Below are 21,324 nucleotides of genomic sequence, written 5' to 3'. Positions count from 1 at the left end.
GGCCTCACCTTCATGGGCTGATTCATTGGTCCAACGGTTGGCAGAATTTCAGGGCACATATCGACTTTGACAGTGCAAACCCTGATAGTGGATCATTGTGGATGGAGGTATGAGGAAACATACATGTTGTCATTAGATGAGAACTCAAAAATACATGGCATATCAGAAGTTAATTGATTCATCAAGACAAGGTTCTTCTTAATCTTAGTAATCACCAAAACATTATTAAGTTTTAGTGGTTGGGTTCTATTTCCAACTTTAGCATAACCAACATGAGTGATGAGTTTAGCGCCATTACCTACCATGATTTATTTTTAACCATAATATTTTGAACAAGATCCAAGATTACCTGAGTCAACAATAATGTGAGATGTAGCTCCTGTATCTAGGAACCATATTTGATCTTTGCTATTTGCAAGCTTTATAGCAGCCAGAGCCTGTGAGACGTCCTCTGCTTGATACGCATGATTGAACCTATGCCAATAGTTAAGAGCATTGTGATTGAGCTTGTTGCAAATCTGATAGAGAACTCCTTTCTCTTTTCCTTGTCCTGTATTTTTTCATGTTAGATTAGAACTTTGATTTTCAAATTTTGATCCATCTTTATTGGATCGACTTCTTGCTTGGATGACTTGAGTAAAGCCACATCCTTTGGAATTGAATTGTTGCTTCTTGAATTGTTGATTGTTCATTTTCTGACCAACGAAAGTTGTGCTATGATTGGCGCCATCCTCTGAATTAATGAACCACATCTTCGCATCCTTGCATAAACCTGACCATATCACTATATAAGGGAATGGTCAGTTTCAGCATAGTAGTGACAAAGACATCATAATCAAAGCCTAAGTCGTTCAACAACCAAAAGACCTTAGTCTCATCCGCAACATGTTTACCTATGATAGTGAGTTCATCACATATTTTCTTGAGCCCTTGATTATATTCATTCATGGATAGATTGTGCTTCTTATATGACTAAAGTTTTTGACTGAGAAGAAACTCACACTCTTTAGATATGTGACCAAAAGCTTTTACCAACATGTCCCAGACCCCAAGGCTCGTGACAAGACTCAATATCGTTCGAACCATTTCTTTAAGAGCTTCATCTCACAAGGTCAAAGGAAGGTTTGAGTGATTCAATATCGCTCAAACCATTTCTTTAAGCGTATTATTTCTTTTTTTAGCTACATCATTCTAGTAAGTACTACCAGGCATGGTATACTGAGGTACAATACTTTTCTCTTTTAGAAATCGTTCTAATGGCTCTTTCTTTTATCTCATCTCAGTAAAGCGACCAAAATATTCGCCACCTTTATCAGACCTGATAACCTTAATAACTTTACCGGTTTGTTTTTCTACTTCTTTCTTGAAGTCCTTAAAAACCTGAAAGACTTTTGATTTTTTAAATAATAAGTAGAGATACATATATCATGATTAATTGTTAGTAAATGTGCCAAAATATTTTTCACCCGTATAACACGGTGAAAAAGGGCCGCAAACATCCGTATGTACTATTTTCAACTTTTTATTATTGCGTTTGGTATCTTTCTTATACGTGTTAGACTACTTAGTCTTTATGCAATCGACACATGACTCTATATTAGTAAAATCAAGGGATCCAAGGATTCTCTTTTTAACGAGTCTTTAGACTCTCTCTTTTGAGATATATCCTAACCTCTGATGCCAAAGTAAATATGATTGATCTTCTTTTAGGCCACGTTTATTGCTAATCAATGTGTTCTCAACAGAATGAGATTCCTGAATTTCGACTTTGATTTTTAACCGATACAAACTATCACACATATATGCAGAACCTATATTAATAATTTTTTTAATAATAACAAGCTTGGAGTTTTCAAATTTAAAACTAAAACCAAACTTATCAAGTTTTGAAATTGAAATCAGGTTTTAACCATAGGATGAAACATAGAATGTATCGACCAAATCCAATATAAATCTCGACTCCAACATAATTCTGTAGGTCTCAACGTTCTTGACATGCGAATACATTCTATTTTCTGAAAAGATGCTTCTTTCATGCTCTATTGGTTCCCTCTTATTCAGAAATTCCTGCAAAGAGTTAGCAATGCGCATCATGTCATCAGAATCAATCTACCAACTATGCAATGGAATATGAATTAAATTGCACTCATGAGAAACAAATGACTTATTACCTTTATTTTTTAGTCACTTCTTATACTTCAAACAATTCATCTTCTTCTTATAGAAGAAACACTTTATAGAAGAGCCTCCTAGTTAAGATTTAGCTTTTGCCAGAGAGTTGAAACTCACTTCAGAGGTTTTCTTCTTATTCTTCCTTTGGAAGGAGTTTTTCTTTGGCCCCGATCTCTGTTTATTCTTATGAGAGGCCATATGCGCAATTGGCACCCTCTCACCCTTTAATCTCTCATCTTATTCAACACACTTGGCCAAGAGGTCATTAAAAGACTACTTGTCATTATATGTATTGTATGAGATTTTGAAGGGTCCATACTTAGTAGGTAACGACGTTAAGATCAGATGGAGCAAGGAGTCAGAGATGGCAAACTTCATGACATTTAGTTGAGATGCAATATTCCTCATTTCCAAAATATGTTGTCGGATGTGACTGTCACCAGTATATTTCATAGACACTAATTTGGACATGAGTGTATTGTCTCTTGCCTTATTAGAAGTGATGAATTGAAACTCAATGGCTCCAAAAAATTTATTCACTGTCCTATAGTGAGGAATGACACCTCAAATATTCTTAGCCACTCGAAATTGCAAAAGCAACAGGCTAAGTCTATTCGAGCTCTCTCACTTCTTACAGGCAACCTTCTGATCGGTTGTATTCTACTCTGTAAGAGCAGAAGGTTTGTCAATTCTAAGGGCCAGATCTAGATCCATATAGCCCAAAGTGAATAACATAATTTCTTTTCAATAAAAAAAAATTGATATGCCGAATAGGGGGATATTATTAGAACCGTCGAAAAGGAAGAAACCTGATACAAGAAAAAAAAACAAAAAGACATTACTATTATTGTTCAGATGAGACTCGTGATGAAAATTTAATAGTGAGACCCTTTATTTTTATCTTTTCTAAGACAAGCATAGTTGAGTCATTATCGTTCCACTTTGGTGGAAACGCTAATACTCATAGTTGCTCCATCTCTTTAATTATCAAGGAATTAGATTCAGTTGGTAAAACTAGTAGATCATGTAACCAGAGACAATTCAACATTGTACCTTTGGGTACGAACATACTTCATGGGCTGGAATACACATTTACTATTATACCCTGTATGAATTTGGAACACAACGACCTACCCAAAGGTAGGTCGCTGTGTTCCAAATTCACATACAATAATAATAATGGATCTTAATATTGTCTAAAGAATTCTTAATCAACACAACTCAGATCACTTTGGTGATTACATGAATCAGTCATTCAAGATCTTTTACCAAAAATATATTTGTATTATAGAGCATGCCCATGCACATGTTTTAATGCATGTATATTCATGACAAAATATATTTTATATCATCAAAATATTAGTTCATGCTTCAACTTATAAGCGTAAACTAGTTTTGATAATAAAATGTCATGAATTTAGTCATAATTCATGCCTAAAACATTATGCATAACTTAACCAACATAAAACACATGAATTAACATGCATAAGTCATGCATTCTTTAGAATAAACACTTTATAAAGCATGAAAAATAACAAAAACATGCTAATATGGGTAAAACTTGAGGTCCTCAAGCTGAAACCGGTTTAAAAACATCTCGAGTCGGTCCAAAACGGTACTGAAATGATCATCAAAGGGTCTGAATCAGTTTTGAACCTTATGAATTGGTACCAAGTGTAAACAAAACTTCATAAACCCTATAACTGAATGAGAAAATCACGACATCTTCATAAAATTATGAAAAACAAGGTCTTTACCATTCAGAACCGGTGAAAAATCGAAAGAAATCAGTCAAAAATACCTCTGAACCGGTCTCAAGAAGGGGCATATCAGTTCCTGATCCGAATTAGGTGTAAACAGTATTTGGACCCTATTACGAATCTAAATAGAATCTAGGTCTGACCAGATCCAAAGAGGATCCACACTACAAGAAAAACGTTAATTAGCGATGGAATCTATCCGACGCTAATCCATCACAAATCCATCGTTAAACGAATTAGCGTCGAATAGAGTCCATCAAAAATTCTTGGTCGCTAATTAGCGACATAACTGATCTGTCGCTACTTTTGTCGCTAATTTACGACAGATAATCGACAGACATGATCCGTCGTGAGTTCGTCGTTAAATTTGGTTTTACGATAAATAAATATTCATCCATAATCCATCGCTAAATTGGCAACGGATATTAGCCACCGATAATATCCATTGCTAATCCGTCGCAAAAAAAAAATACAAATAAAAATTAAAAAAAATTCTTTGCGACACCAACGATCTAAAATGGGTTGCCGACGACCTCAGGAAACGAATGGAGCTGAGAGATGAAGACAGATCATCACCAATGGACCTCTCCAACTCAGTAGTTTTGCTGGAGAAGTGTTTGTCGAGGAATTGCTCATCGATCTATAGTAATGAGGGAAGCGATGGCCAGCCGCAGAGGTGCGACGCAGGTGCGCTGAGGCCCGTGAGGCATCGGTGAAGCAGGCAGAGACGATCGAGTGGTGGTGGAGGGAGCTCGGTCAGTACTAGCGAGAGCTCCTACCGGCGGGTGTTCTAAGCCTCATTGTCGTCGTCGGTGGGGGTGAGGGGTTGCGATCGTGCTCGATATTGAAACTCGCGAAGCCATGAGATTGCCGAGAGAGCAGCAACAGGTCTGGCTGGAGTACAACCAGACGTAGGCATGGTTGCGCTCATAGGTCTGGCCAGAGAAGAGGATGACGGGGTCGGCCTTATGCGATCGTGACACCGATGATGGGGAACCAGAAGATGGTGATGCACTTATATAGGGTTGAGGTGCATGACGCTTTGTGCTTTGATTGGTAGAAAGTTGCCGCACACGTATTGCCAATGTGGCAACCAACTACAAATTAGCGACAAAATTCTTTCGGCGCAAATTCGGGATGGATAAATTTTGTCGCTCATCCGTCGCTAATTTACGATAGATTATTTTTGTTGCTAATTAGTGATGGATTTTGAGACAGAATTTATCTGTCGCTAATTCCAATTTTAAGGACGACTAGTTTTCTCTAGCTAACCCATCGCAAATTTACGATGGATTATTTATGTCACAAATTTTCGTCGCTAATTAACATTTTTCTTGTAGTGCTAGGTCTGATCCGATCCAAAATTGGATCTGAGTCATTCAGATTAGATCCAGACCCAAATACTTGATGGGCCTGGATCATAACTGGGTCCAAATAGTTCTGGATCTTAAATTTTGTTCAACCAGATGGGACCAGACCCAGAACCAAATGGGTACGATTCTGATCCAACCGGGTCAGATCTAATCACTGATCTGAACCCCAACCAAATCCGGATTCAACTAGAGGAACATATCCTAAGTCTGATCCAAAACACTGGTTCAGACCCAGACCCGCTAGTAAATGGGTCAGAGTCCACAGGATCAGACCCAAACCTGGATGTCTTGTGTGTTCGGGTCTGGTCCTGGGACAAAACCTCAGACCGGATCCAGGTGGATCCGGGGAGACCGGATCCAGGTGGATCCGGGGAGACCTGATCCACCCAAAATGGGTCGGATCGGGTCTCTAACAGGTCAGAGTACCCAGTCCGACCCGAATCACCCATTAAGAATACTAAAAGGCGTGCATTCGATTCTTTTGAGAAACCAAATGCATTCGCTTTTTCAGAAAACCGAACGTCTCGACTTGATCGACAACTTGCCAGCAACCCACGTCGCTTGCCAGCGTCCCGCGTCGTCTGCCGACGACCCAGTGACCACCAATGTCAACATCATCGACGACGAAACCTCCATCAACCCCGACGGCAGAGGAAACTCAGGGAAAGAAAAGGTTTTTTTTAAACCCCTTTTTGGTGATCAACCGAGAGGAGTCCGGTGACATCGAACCTTGCACATTGGGAGGTTATCCAACAATGGCCGACCCCGATTCTCCAACAACATGAAGAATCCCCATTGTTTGATGACTGTAGAAAGAACAGGGAAGGGGTTTGCCACACATCGTCGTCAATCTGGCGAAACACCCCCCACCCTCGACGATGATCTGCGGCAACCCCGACACCGATAAATTCCCCTGAAGCCTGACGACCATGGGTAAAAAGGTGATCCATTTTTTTTTTGTGGATGTGATGCCAAGAATTGTTGTCGCCCCACAGCGACAGACTGCCGAAAAAAACCAGTTGACTCATGGTGACAATCGATGTCAACCTATAACTTACGTCGCTCCACGACGACAATTGCAATCGACTAGCAGAACCAAAAGAAAAAACTTGACGCGCAACAAAAATGTGCAATGTGGGCCCATAACTCAATGTAGGCATATCTTCAGAATCAAACACACAAAGCATACCTGAAGACACCATGAAAATGATGTGCGGGTGCTCGGCATTCTCCTCAGTCGATCGATGCCTACGATGAGCCTAGGCCTTAGGTCGATGGTAAGCAGGACCCTATACCACGTAAACCTTATGTGAAATTTGGGATAAGCTAACAGCTATGAATCTCTCATCATTTTCATGGCAGCCTACCCCTTATATAATGAGGGGAAAAGGCAGTTACTCTTTACATTCATGTAACTCCCACCCACTAACTCCCCATGGCTCACTAAGAGGCATGTCAGGGTAACCCAATGGGTTGAACCCAAATCCGTTATGTCCAGCACTAATGAGAACAAAACTTGCTCCATAATTGCACTCGTAAAATAGATGAAGTCGTTGAAGTCTTGTAATATCTCAATTCTTCATGTTACATCAGACGTGAAATAGATTAAGTCCTCAATTTCATCTCTTAAGAATGACATATTTGTTCGATAGTTAAACTCTCGCTTTTTGTCATATGTGCCACTGAGAACAAAATTCGCTCACCAATTAGTTTCATGGTCTAGTGGTTAGGTTATTGGACTCTGATTACAGAAATCCGAATTCAATCCTCAGTAAATACCCAAACCATGGGTTGACTGACTCTTACTTTTACACATATCACGTTTTGATTGACACGTAGTATTTTTTTGGCCGATTTAGAAGATTCACTTGAGAATCCGTATCGGCAGATTCACTGGCCAAACGATACAGGTCCGATTCGGATAATGGCACCATTGCTTTGGATCTTCCACTTGATGGATTTTCTCTTTAATTGTCTGACATGTCATAGTTTTCTCACGTCAGAGGCAAGCATTTATGGGAGCCTTCCTTCAGTAATGGCTTCGCCAACTTGGGTCGTGTGGTTAGGTTGCTTGTCAAACTTATTCTCCTCCTTTGAGTTGGGCGTGATTGGGTGAACCTGGTGTTTATTTTCCTTGCTTCAGCACATTTCTGCACCCACCAAAGGCTGCAAATCTGACAAAACCATTTGCATATGGGGGTCCACAACCAAACAAAGATGGGGCTCTTGGGGATGTCGACGGGCATGGGTTAAACCTAGATTCTCATTGGACAATAGGCAGAGTGGATCTCAATCCAGATCAAAAGTTAGCCAGAGCTAAAATTTTGTATCTAGTCCTCAATTTGTTGGAATTTATGGCTCTAATTAAATCCAATTATAAGCTCCAATGGACCCATTCTTTGTTTTTTGGAAGTAGAAAATGGACCCATTCTTTGTTTTTTGGAAGTAGAAAATGGACCCATTTTTATACCAAAGAGTAAGTGCAAACCATATCCTGAAAAATAGGCGACAAGTGTGTATAGGTTATTTATTCCCCACTTACTTACTGAATTGGAATAAAAAAGATTAAAAAAAAATTATTGCTGTGGGAAATACCTACCAAATACTGTGGGAAGCTGGTACCAGTCACTCATGCAAGGCCATTCTTATGACTAATTACAAGAAGAACAACTAGATTTATCATTCTTAATTTCAAAATATAGAAATAAGGCTCATTTTCGTATATTGATATTTCACATTGGATATCCAATTGCTTGATGCAATAGGCTATTAGTTTTGTCCTTTAATTGATACAAATTTTAGACCTCCTTCAACCATTATATGCTAGACTTTGTGTTCCATCCTTTTCCTACCAAAAAAAGTAAACCTGCTGAAAGCATGACTTAGCTTCTGCAACTGTTCAGAACCCTGGAGAGAACATCCTATCACAGACCAAAGTGAACGACTTTAGGACTTGGCTCAGTTCAGTTATCACCAATATGGACTCATGCCTAGATGGGTTCGACAACACAACTGGTGGGTTCAGTAAAAGGATGGAGTCAGCACTAAGTAACTCAACCCAGTTCACCAGCAACAGCCTAGCCATTGTCAGCAAGATCTTCAGCATTCTGAAGACCCTCAACATCCCACTTCACCGCCGGCTTCTCGGCTTCCCGGGCAAGCAATCTTCACCTTTGTCAAGCGAATTCCCGGCGTGGCTGATGTCGAAAGACCGGAAGCTGCTTCAGGAAAATCCTATCAATATATAGTGCAGCTGATATAGTGGTCGCTAAGGATGGGTCTTGGACTGAGACGTCAATCTCAGAGGCCATCAAGAAGGTGCCATTGAAGAGCATCAAGAGGTTCATCATACACATAAAGGCAGGGAAATACGTCGATAACATCGTGATCGACAATAAGAGGCAGAACGTCATACTGATCGGAGATGGCATGGACACCACAATCATCTCTGGCAGTCTCAACTTCGTCGATGGCACACCTACATTCTCAACTGCACCTTTTGGTGAGGATCTTGCTGCCTAGATGTGTGATCGATGAGCTGACAGGTTGAGTTGGTCCAAGCCTAGATGGTTAGAGCCTAAGGTCAAAGGTTAGCCTGCCACTCTGCAGTCAGTAATGGAGGGTTTTTCTCGAGGGAAAATCAGGTGCAATCACATTGCACACTTTTAGCGTGATGCAACACCTCAGAGCCTACCATCCGCTGTTGGGCCTTACAGCTGCCTGACCTTATCTTGAAGATGGTAGGCTCTGAGGTGAAGCGGTATACTAGAGTCGTTAGTTTCATTCTCACTAACAAGAAAAGACTCCGTAGGCAAAGCATCCAATGATGGGAACAAGGTTGTTAAATGCGATGAGGCGAAGCGAGGCGTTGAGCCTGCGCTTCGCCTCTGAGGCGTACGCCTCTCACAACTGGAATGGAAGTGAAGCGGTGGGAAGGGAGGCAGTAAGAGAAGGACCACCCGCCCAGCTGGTACGGAAGCGAGGGATATGCCGGTCGTCCGGTGGTCGGAGAAGACTGAGCAGCAGCTGCAGCACAGCAACTCCGGTGGTCGGTGGTCACAACTGGTCGGAGGTTGATGAGGGGCGCATCACAGCAACGCCTCAGTACCTTGAGCGTGCGTCTCGCCTCTGAGGCGTACGCTTCAGGTACTGAGGCGTACGCCTCTCACAACACTGGATGGGAAAGCCATCCCTAATGTGAAAAAATGCATAAGTAAATTCATTCATGGGTATAATTTGCATAGTAAATGCATGGCCAACATTGGAAAGTAACTCATGATTATTGTGGGTCCCACTGGGGTGTTTGTTTGACCCGCTATGAAAATGGAGGGTTTCACGTAGGGATGGCAGTGGACCGGGAGAAAGCGGAGCCTCGCCCCGTTTGGACCTGGGATGAAGGGTATGAAACGGGGATGGAGGCGGGGACGAAGGTTAAAATCCATCCCCGTCCCGGGGTGGAGGCGGGGATGGACGTGCACTTTTCCCCGCCCCGCCTCATCCCCGCCCCGACCACTTTTCCCCGCAATATCCCCGCCCCGCCCCGCCTCATCCCGGTTTGAACCTGGGATGGAGGACATGAAACGGGGATGAAGGCGGGGGTGGAGGATAAAATCTATCCCCTCCAGGGAGGCGGGGCGGGGGTGGAGGATAAAATCTTGAGGAGACCTTGTCCCCCGCCCTGCCCCACTGCCATCCCTAGTTTCACAAGGATGTGTAAATTGGGTGAAACAAACGACCCCACCTGATCAGCCCTTGTTTTTCTCTTTGCCAATGTGATAATAATAATAATAATAATAATAATAATAATAATAATAATAATAATAATAATAATAATAATAATAATATCTTTTTCTCAATATTTTTATTGGGATATGAATTGTGTATATTTTAGATTCCATAGTACAGGGGATCAAATTACAGGAATCAAACATGCGATTATTTTTCAATCCCATCAATTTACTTAACCTTGATTTTCCCATGAAGCTGTCACCGGAAGCGGATTCATGGCCAGATTCGAGAACACGGCTGGCCCCAGCAAAAAGCAGGCAGCCGCGATCCGGGTCGGTTCGGACCAATCGGTGTTCTTCCGGTGCAAATTTGAAGGCTACCAATACACCCTCTATGCCCACTCCAACCGGCAATTCTACAAGGACTGCACCATCTCCGGCACCGTCGACTTCATCTTCGGCAATGCAGCCGTCGTCTTCCAGAACTGCATGATCCTAGCGAGGCAGCCAATGAGCAACCAGAAGAACGCTGTCACGGCCCAAGGAAGGAAGGACCCGAACCAGAACACTGGGATATCCATTCATGAATGTCAGATTGATGGCAATGGTGTTACAGCACCAACATATCTTGGCAGGCCATGGAAGCGGTACTCCGTGACTATTATCATGAAGACTAAGATCGGAAGCGTGGTGAATCCGGCCGGCTAGTTGCGGTTTAATGAAACCATCCCAGCCCCGGATACCATATTCTATGCCGAGTACCAGAACGAGGGGCCCAGTTCGGGAACAGCCAACAGAGTCACTTGGAAGGGATACAATCCAGCGATCACTGGAGTTACCTACTCGGCGGGCTTATGACATGCTAAGAACGGGGAGAGTGTGCGTGCGTGTGAGTGTGTGTGTGCGTGTGATTGGAACTGGACCTATTGTTAAAACCACAACGCTTTTGTTTTTCTTCTTCAGTTTATCTCTATACATTTGTATTCATTGGTTTTGGTTTTCCACAGGAAATTGTCTGTATAATGACTCTTCCCTAAAATTGGGTTTGACATGGTTTGATCACTAGTCGAGTTATCCAATTTCTTGTGTGTGTAAGGGACTCGCGCTATTAGAAACGTATCTTTCCTCCCATTACCTGAACTAGCGACCTCTCCTTCCTTTTACATTTTCTACTATTTTGCATGATGCCCATTTTGATTTTTGTCGTTGTAGTACCTTGTTTGTGCTGTTTTTCTTTGAACATTCTCTGTTGCTAGATGTTCCTACCCATAGTTGCCAGAAACAGGTTAGGCCACTGATACGGATACGTGAGGGCTTAAAAAGTTACAGTACATTTTTATTTAAAATGCACATTCAAACAGTTCCTGAAAAATATTGATACAGTTTTTAAAAGAATTAGTACGAATTTCTCATGTAAATCAATCATTGTTATAGGTTATATTATTTTATTACTCAGTGTTCTTATAAAAAAGGAAATTGTTTTCGATGGAAAAAGTGAATGGAATTAAAAGAAAATATGTACATAAGAGGACACATGCTATGCAGTTTGTGTTTAAACGTCAACAAAGCACAAAAAAAAAAAGAAAAAACCGTTAGAACAAAGGGTTTGTTTGTTCAAATAGAGGGTGATGATCATGAAATTTCCCTTGGCCAGCAAACGCGGATAGCGTCCACAACGTCTGATCTAATTAGCCGAGCAACTTGACATGAGTTGTACAGCAGTTCACTGAAAATCCTGCTATTTCTTTCCTTCCAGATACGCCACCAGGCAGAGCAGATTCACCTTCTCCAGATTTGTGATCACTTCTCAGAATCTTGGAGTTCCAGCCTTTTTAGTACGTCGATCCTGAGTGTTGATGCTTCCTGTGAGCAGCAACTGCGAGAAGAATAGTACCCGAGAGGAGTGGCATCTCAATTAAAGCGCCTTGGGCAGCAACCAGTCTGCACCGTGTTCAAGTCTGTAGGCGGATGCGACGAAGTAACAATCATTGCTGCAGAGGGTCTAAATCAGCTATTGTACGTTGGTCGATGCACTTTGTTGGTGGAGAAGATAGATTGATTTGTTTTTATTTATAGGTTGATTTGATTGACCACAGTTTTAATAATTGCTATTTTGGAACTTTATTAATTGAAAGTTGCTAAAACAGGGTGCTTCATTGTTGGTATGTGTATTGTTGTGATCTTCATTGTAACACAATGAATAACATCATCTCCCTACCTCTTCTCCAGTGAAGTAGGCTATAGTCGAACCATGTAAATCTTTTGTTTTGTCATGAGTTTCTTCTTTCTTGCTGCATGGTATCTGAGCAGGTTATTTTGATCTAATTCGCCATTGAAAAAGAAAACAAGGTGTTGTCTTCGTTTTTTCTCTGTTTTATGCAAAATTCTGCAGAATTTTGTTTCTATGCACTCTCATGACAAATTCATTATCTCCCTAACCGTAACTCAAAATTGAGCAAGGTCGGTAGCATTGGGTGCGTATCGTTCGCACCTAGATCACTGCATTTTTTGGCTATTTTTTGACTTTATTTGAGGGGTCAAAAGTGATTTCAAACTCAGTAGATTCCATTTTTTTGTCCTTGTCTCATCATTTTTTGTGTTTAATCGCATTTGCGCTCTTTACCTATGGGTGAATCCTATGGGTGAATCGGACGGTAATCCTGGTTGAAAGCTTTCATCTGTCCTCTTGAATGGTATTAACTACATACCTTGGTTGAGAGCAATGACATTGTCTTTTGATGGTAAGAAAAAGTTGGGTTTCATTAATGGAACAAAAGTGTGTCCTGTTGATATTGGTTATGAAGCTTGGATTTCTAGTAATCAACTTGTTCGATTTTGGATTCTCAATTCCATGAAACCTCAATTTTTTAAAAAATTTACCTTCTCTAAATCTGTAAAGGAATTGTGAGATTCTATAACAGATTTATACGGTAGTCAGAATAATGTTGCTTACATATTTGAACTTACTTGAGATTGCAACAACACAAAAAGGTGAAAAGACATTCAGTGAACATCTTGGAAATCTGAAAAGGATGTGGGATGAATTGAACATGTATCGTCCACATACTATTAACGCCAAGACCCTTTTGCAAAGAGTGAAAAAAGATAAAAAAAAATCATTGCTCAGTAACCTGAAGCTTGAATATGAAAACATCAGGAGTAATATTCTTATGGATGCCACCCTTCCTTTTCTTTCAGTGCTTATGTCATTATTCAACGTGAAGAAACTTGGAAGAAGACTATGAATGTTGAACTAAAATCTTCATATGAGAAAGTTGAATCAAATCCTCTTTTGGTAAAGAAAGATGATAGAAGAAAACCTTTTGGTACTAAGGAAAAAAAATAGTCTTACCATTGTGAGTAATGTGGCAAAAATGAGCACACCAAGGATCGATGTTGGGAATTATATCCTCACTTCAAATTGAATTTTGAAAAGAATAAGAGAGATCATGTTGTAGTAGCCGATGCATCCATCTCTATGAATCAGTTGAGTTATCTTCTTCAACAAATCAGTAAGTCCATGTCTTCAGAACAAAGTTCTTCTGCCTCTACCCATGCTTCAGGTAATTTACAAGCTTGCCTTACTTCATCTTTTAAAGTTAATTATTGAATTATTGATTCTGGAGCAACTGATCATATGACCCATAGCCATTCATTTGTGCACGAACTTGTTCTTAGGTCTAATAAGCATAATGTTTTCATTGCCAATAGAGTTACAGTTCCTATGTTAGAGAGTGGCAAAATTGATTTTTTTTCAAATAGTTTAACTTTTGATGTACTTGTTGTTCTGTCTTTTCCAACCCAACTTCTTTCTGTTGAAAAAATTAATAATTTCTTGAACTGTGATATTATTTTCTCTCCTAATTTTGTCATCTTTCAGGATCAAAAGTCAAAGAAGATGATTGGTGAATAAATTTATTCACATGGACTATACTTACTCAAACCCACAAATAAAATGTCTCATATTAGCAGCTTTGTGGAAAATCACATCTTGCATAAATAGCTTGGACATCTTTCCAACTATGTTTTGTCGAGTCTTTTTCCTTCTATTTCGATTGAGTCTAGTGTCTATGATATTTGTCAATTTGCTAAATAAACTCACTTACCATTTATTAGTTTTATGTCTATATTTGTTGAGCCTTTTGAACTAATCTGTTTTGATTTATGGGGTCCTGCTCCAATTGATTCATATGTTGGATATAAATACTTTGTGTTATTTATTAATGATCGATCTCGTGCTATATGGTTATACTTGCTAAAATAAAAAACTGAGTTGTTATCTGCTTTCAAAGATTATCATAATATGATACTTACTCAATTCAATGCCAAGGTTAAGCTTTTTGAGTCTGACAATGGTACATAATACACCAAGGGACCATTTTTTTGAATATCTTTGAAGGCAAGGAATTATTCACCAAACTAGTTGTGTTGGAACACCACAACAGAATGGGGTGGTAAAGAGAAAAAATCGACACATCCTTGAAATCAGGAGAACTCTTATGCTTCAAATGAATATCCGAAAAAGGTATTGGTCTCATGGAGTTTTAACTGCGATATATCTGATTAATCAACTTCCTAGTCGAGTAATCAATTTTAAGTCACCACTGGAAGTTTTGAAGAATCGAATGTCTGACATATCTCATTTGCGGGTGTTTGGTTGTGTTTGTTATGTGCACCAACAAGCAATCTATTGTGATAAGTTGGATGCTCGATCAAATCGGTGTGTAGTTTTTGGGTATTCTTTCACAAAAAAAGGATATATTTGTTATGATGTGGCATCTCAAAAGCTTGTTATTTCTCGTGATGTACGTTTTGCTGAAGCTGGACCATATTTTCAAGCACTGAGTGATGATGGGAATCAGTCTTGAGGAGAGTACTTGTCGGATTTGGTACTGCTTTCAACAATAACTTTTGATGTCATTGCCCCAAATATAGATGTTATACCTCTAGAAAATGAAGAACTCCTATAGTTGAACCAACCGTTCAAACAGAAGCACCTCCAACTCGACGAAGATCAAGCAAAAAGACTCGTCATCCGAAAAGAATGAAAGATTTTTCACTTATCATACTTTGTCTCTTACCCTATGTAATCTTATTTGACATATGATAATGTTGCTCAATCTCACTTTGCTTTCTTGAGTGCAATATCCAGTGATCAAGAATCAAAGACATTTTGAGAAGTTAATTCTAATACTATTTGGAAAAATGCTATGAATGAAGAATAGTAGGCCCTTGATGAGAATAAAATGTGGGACATTATTAGATTGCCTACAGGGAAGAAAACAATTGGGTATCCTTGGGTATACAAAATAAAATATAAGAGTGATGGAACTGTGGAACAACATAAGGCGAGACTTGTTTCTAGAGGTTTTACTCAAACTCATGTAGAAGATTACAAATTAAGCGACATTTGCGCCTGTTGCGAAGATGAATATGTTTCAAGTCCTTATATCTCTAGCAGTAAATCAGAACTGAAAATTATTTTAGATGGATGTTAAAAATGTGTTTCTACATGGTGATCTAGAAGAAGAGGTTTATATGAGTGTACCACCTAGTCACCCACAAGAATTCAAACCAGACTTAGTGTGCAAATTGAAAAAAGTGATTTATGGACTTAAACAATCAGCACGAGTCTGATATGCGAAACTCAGTTCAGTTCTCATGATTAATGGGCTCAAAAGGAGTGCTTCAGACCCTTCTCTATTTGTTAAGAAAGGTATTTATGGTACTACTATTATTCTGGTATATGTTGATGATATTGTGATCACTGACAATGATCTAGGTGAAATATCAAAGCTCAAGACTCTTTTGCATAAGCAATTTTTTATCAAAGACTTGGGGGTTTTTAAATATTTTCTTGAATTAGAAATTGCCTACTTGAAAACGGGCATATTTCTTAATCAACAAAAATATGTGCTAGATGTGTTACATGAAACTGGAAAATTAGGAGTAAAGCCTTCAGACACTCCTACTAACGGCGGTGCTAAGCTTGGTGATGATGGTGTATTATTGTCTAATATTGGTCAATTTCAAAGATTAGTTGGTAGACTAATTTATTTAACCATTACTCGACCAGATATCTCATATGCTATTAGTTTGGTCAGTAGATTTATGCATGCACCAAGAGTTAATCACATGAATGTTGTCAACAGAATTCTCCAATATTTGAAGGGTTCACCAGGAAGAGATATATGGATGCGTAAGAATGGATATAGTTTCATTATTGCCTATGCTGATGTTGATTGGGTCGGATGTCCAGTTGATCGAAGATCTACAACAGGATATTGTACATTTGTTGGAGGTAACTTGGTAACATGGAAGAGTAAAAGACAGAATGTTGTTGCACAATCAAGTGTAGAAGTTGAATATCGAGCAATGGCATCAACCACTAGTGAAACTATTTGGCTTCGAGCTTTATTGTAGGATTTGGGTTTTGGTTCATCTCAACCAACAAGAATGTTTTGTGATAATTAAGTTGTAATGCACATTGCTTCAAATCCGGTCTATCACGAGCGAACTAAACATATTGAGGTGGATTGTCTCTTCATTCGAGAAAACATTCAAGCTAATGTTATTTGTACTCCTTTTGTTCACAGTGACCAACAGGTAGCAGATATCTTTACTAAAGGATTATCCTCTGCCAAGTTTCAAGAAATATTGTTCAAGTTGGGCTCTATCGATATTTTCACATCAACTTAAGGAGGAGTGTTGGTGGAGAAGAGAGATTTATGGAGAATTTGTTTTTATTTGTGGGTTGATTTGATTGATCACATTTTTAGTAATTACTACTTCGGGACTTTCGTAATTGAAAGTTGCTAAAATAGGTTGCTTTATTATTGGCATCCTATCTTCATTGTAACTATATGTATTGTTGTTGTGATCTCCATTGAGACAGAATAAATAACATCTCCCTACCTCCTCTCCCATGGAGTAGGCTATAGCCCAACCACATAAATCTTTTGTCTTGTCATGAGTTTTTTCTTTCTTGCTACACACTTGTATGTTGTTTGAATTTCGAGAAAACCTTAAACAAGGTTCTTCCAAATGGATGTCCCTCGTTTTCAAGAGGCATGTGGTTGCCATGACGTAGAGGCTCCATCAATGTGCTATTTGTGCTTGACAAAATCCAACATTGGTAACTCTTCGGTGGCAAGCCGCCACCACCAGCCACATAAGATTTCAGAATACCCAACTTTTTTATTCCTAGGCTGCCTCTGGAAATAGGCATGGAGACCCTATTTCAGGCCACCAAAGCTTTGGTGGGACTTGGGCCACCCCCATAGGAAGGAACGACATAGATGTGGAATCTTATCCTCAATCTTCTTCAGCTTAAAAAATAGACGCATCATATGGAGGGGAATGTTGTTAAGAACATGTCGAATCAGGATAATTAGACCCGATTTTGATAGACAATTTTCCTGCTAGTTAAGAAGCTTCCTATTTACTTTACTTTCAACATTGGCCCACAAAGCAGGAGTGGCTCTACCTAGGTTAACGAAGAATCCAAAATAGTCAAAGGAAAAAGATACATAACGACATCCAAATAAATATTCTACGAAAGATACAATCTTCGGAGGGAAATTAAGCAAGGTCAATTTATATTTTTCCTCAAAGATGTTCATGTTGTACAACCTTTCGAACACTTTAAGCAGTATTAACGTGTGTGTGATATGAGATCGTGATGCACCACCAAAGAGGAGGACAACATCAACGAATTACACCATGGTGAAATTGTCCAAGTAGTTGGATAAGAACCTAGATGAGGCTGCTTTCCTAAGCAAGGCATTAAGGGCCTCTCCAACAATATTGAACAACATGTGGAAGTACTTACCTCTGCTCTCCGTTGATTGAAATCACGATCTGAGCATTAGTGACCAGATCAAGCACCCATTTGATAAATCGTAACCTGAAGCCCATCGATTCCATGGTTTATTTGAGAGAAGAGTAAGAGACTGAGTCAAATGCTTTGAATAAATCAATTTTCAGGATAAAATAGGCCCTATTTCTCTTGTTGAAGGTGTCAACCACTTCATTTTCCAAGAGCCACCCATCCTGAATCTTTCTCCCAAGAAGGAGGGTGCATTGGTAGGGCGAGACAATAATTTTGAGAATCTTATTCATCTGAGTAATTTGGCAAGCAACTTGTATAGGGCCCCTAATAAGGATATTGGTCTGAATTTGGTTATATCCTCTGCACAGTCCACTTTAGGGATGAGGATAAAATCAGATTTGTTCAATTCTTTGAATAGCGTCCTGTTGAAACAAAACTCATACGCAAGCTCACAAAGCACATTCTTGCAGAATTCCCAGAATGACTTGAAGAAGTGAGCAGGGAACTCGTCAGGGATCGGGTCCTTCCCTGATTGCAAACACCATAACACTCCTTCGATTTATTCTTCATTGAAAGGTCTTTCCATGCATGCTTCTTGAAATCTCGGATGAAGGCATTGGGACGGGAAGACCTTCCAACTTCCCAACATATATGGCCCATGATATGAGAAGAAGCAAGAGGAGGCAGCCGGGATGATCTCTTGGCGCGAGAACGTCTCCTCACCATTGTGGAGTGAGAGGATATGTTTCAGACTTTTGCGGTGTGATGCCCTGAGGTTGAAGAACTTGGTGTTTTGGTCACCCCATGAAGCTAATTAACTCTGGACCGTTGCTTCCATCTGATTTTGTCACGGATACGCCATTCACGAATCATGGATTCTAATCCATCAGATCTGGATGGGATAGATGGATGGAATAGAAGTGGTCAAACTCTGGTTTTTTGTTCATCATTGAGTTCATTCTCCCATTCGTGCAATTGCTGAAAATGCACCACACCATGTAATTTGATCAAATCCCTGATGCAGGGCCTTAATTATCAGAGCTTATCGGAACCTGGCCCACTGGCCGTCTGTTTGGACTGTCTAATGGAGTTCGACCATCTCGATGAAATTAGAAATATGAAGCCACCCGTCTTTAAATTTGAAATGTGCAAAGTTTTATCATGTGGAGGGCTGTCAACTGAATGTATTTAGCAAAAAGTTTATTGAGTGAAATGATAACTGAACCATTGACCTATGTAACAAAAACCACAAGACTAACTACTACACTTAGTTGGTTATATTTCGAAAAAAAATTATTATATTTAGATGTTACAATTAAATGCATTGTTTTAGTTAAACATTTTAAATAAATGTCAATGATGGTGATAATGGTTCTTTGATCTAAATAAAAACTTTAAAACTCACATAGTTACCATCATAGCAATAACTAATTGATCTTGATTCTTGAATTAGTAAAAGTTTTGTCAACTATATATAACCACATCAACTTTTGGGTCAAATGAAAATGCATCTAGTTTGTGTTTAGGTATTTATCGGATTAACTATTGAGGAACCAAATAGACCCAATTGCATTATAGTGGGTCGAGTGATTGTTGGGTTGATTGGCTTATCATAATTCAAATATAGAATTATTTTTCAAAATATAATTAATAATAAGCTTTATGATGTATTGGGTAGAGTTGTTGTTTTTATTAGGGAGGCCAATGATTCAAATATCATTGTAGGCAATAAATTTTTTATTATACATTCAGTTAACAGCCCTCCACACAGTCAAACCTACTTTCAAAATCCTTCTAGAGTAAGGGTAAACTAGTAATTTTATTTTGCAAGTTATAAGATTAAAATGGTAACTTCATTTTGGTTAACCCAAGAACAACCTAAAGTTAATTTATGATTGGGGTCATTCGATTAATCTAAGTAAAAACTTTGATGGGCATTTACAAAGTTTGAAATGTTTGGTGTGAATATGAATTAGGCTGAAACATTTGGGGGTGCGTGTATTTGAAAATTTCTCTTGTTTTTTATTTTGGCACGTCCACAAAAACATAAAATATTACATAATCTCCTTTCTTGACTCATGGCCGTTCTTGTCTAAGAATACAAACACGCGTGTGTGCAGCACACACACTCACACGAAAGCATGTCCACAAGTAATGCAAATAGAAGGACGGTCTCACATTAAGCAGTACGTACGTCAACATGAATAATACCCAATCATTTGCTTGATTTTTATTTCATTTAGGAATAAGCATGCATGTATCGAGACAAGAGACTTCCATTGTGGATTCATGAATTTTCATAGAATGATCCTGCACACACACATAAACAAACACAGGGCTTCAGATTAATTCTTGTAATGTGATCGACGATGATGACAGAATCCCGTACGACCCTGAATCGATTTTCAAAACGATTCAGGGAATTGGCCAATTCCGATTATATATGAACCAAATCAAGCAGAATCGTCCAATTTTAAACCAAAAGATGACACATGTCAGAAAAATACAACAACAACAACTATGCCTTCATCCCAAAACAATTGGGGTCAGCGATATGAACCAAAAAAGAAATTCATTTTGGGTCTTCCACATGAATCCTTTTCCTTCAATCATTTCTATCCAATGCCATGTCCTCGGTGAGGTTCAAAGCATTCATATCCTTTTCTATCAACTCCGCCTGTGTATAACTGTTTAGTTATACACTGTCGCTCCCAAGCCCGGATAAAAGAGGAGGGTTGCGGTAGGCCTGTGACAGCCAGCATAAAAACTTAGTCATACCCTATGACACGTGTCAGAAAAATATTAAAAAAATATTACAAATATTTTAAACCCTTTTTTATAAAAAAATTATTTAAAAAATAAGCCGATTCAGCTCATTTCGTTTCATTTTTTTGCCAATACGATACAAATTGGCTGTCAGGACGACTTGACAACATTGAGGAAAACAAAAATTCAGTCATTCAAATGGCCATATAGCAGCGCTCCAAAGGGATTTGGCGTAGTGGGATGAGACCTAGGCCACCAGGCAGGTGGTCTAAGTTCAAATCTCATGAATGTCAGCAAGCGTGACTCACTGGGAGCAAGGGGTAATAAGCCCACATAATTTTTATGCCGTCAAGAGAGCTACTGTAAGTACTGCAGGCAAAGCTAGTGCGGTTAGGTCTCTGATATATTGAAAGTAGTTTCTCTCTGAATATATAAAAAAAAATGGCCATCTAAAGTCCATCCCCTGGACTTGGAACCAACCTCCCAGGGTTCAAATGATCACTTTGAAGCTATGAATCTCGCCTCTAATGACTCACATGACACGCTATCATACATTGAATATTATTTAGTAATCTCAAGTTTTTTAAGAATATTTTGTTTACAAATTAAAAAGTATACAATATCTTAATTTGTCCTCGTATCCTGGTTTTCAAAAAGACATGCGTATTCATGTCTCGAATCCCTATCGAGTCCGC

General features: G+C 39.2%; 1 pseudogene; it reads left to right on the top strand.

Annotated features, from left to right (window-relative positions):
- Nucleotides 1-4,592: 4,592 nt before the first annotated feature.
- On the top strand, nucleotides 4,593-10,890 carry LOC149834311 (pectinesterase 3-like; annotated as a pseudogene).
- The last annotated feature ends 10,434 nt before the right edge of the window (nucleotides 10,891-21,324 follow it).

The sequence above is a fragment of the Nuphar pumila genome, chromosome 6 (genome assembly GCF_984573655.1).
Source record: "Nuphar pumila chromosome 6, dmNupPumi1.hap1.1, whole genome shotgun sequence".
Lineage (NCBI taxonomy): Eukaryota > Viridiplantae > Streptophyta > Magnoliopsida > Nymphaeales > Nymphaeaceae > Nuphar > Nuphar pumila.
This window is presented reverse-complemented; position numbering and strand designations above follow the sequence as displayed.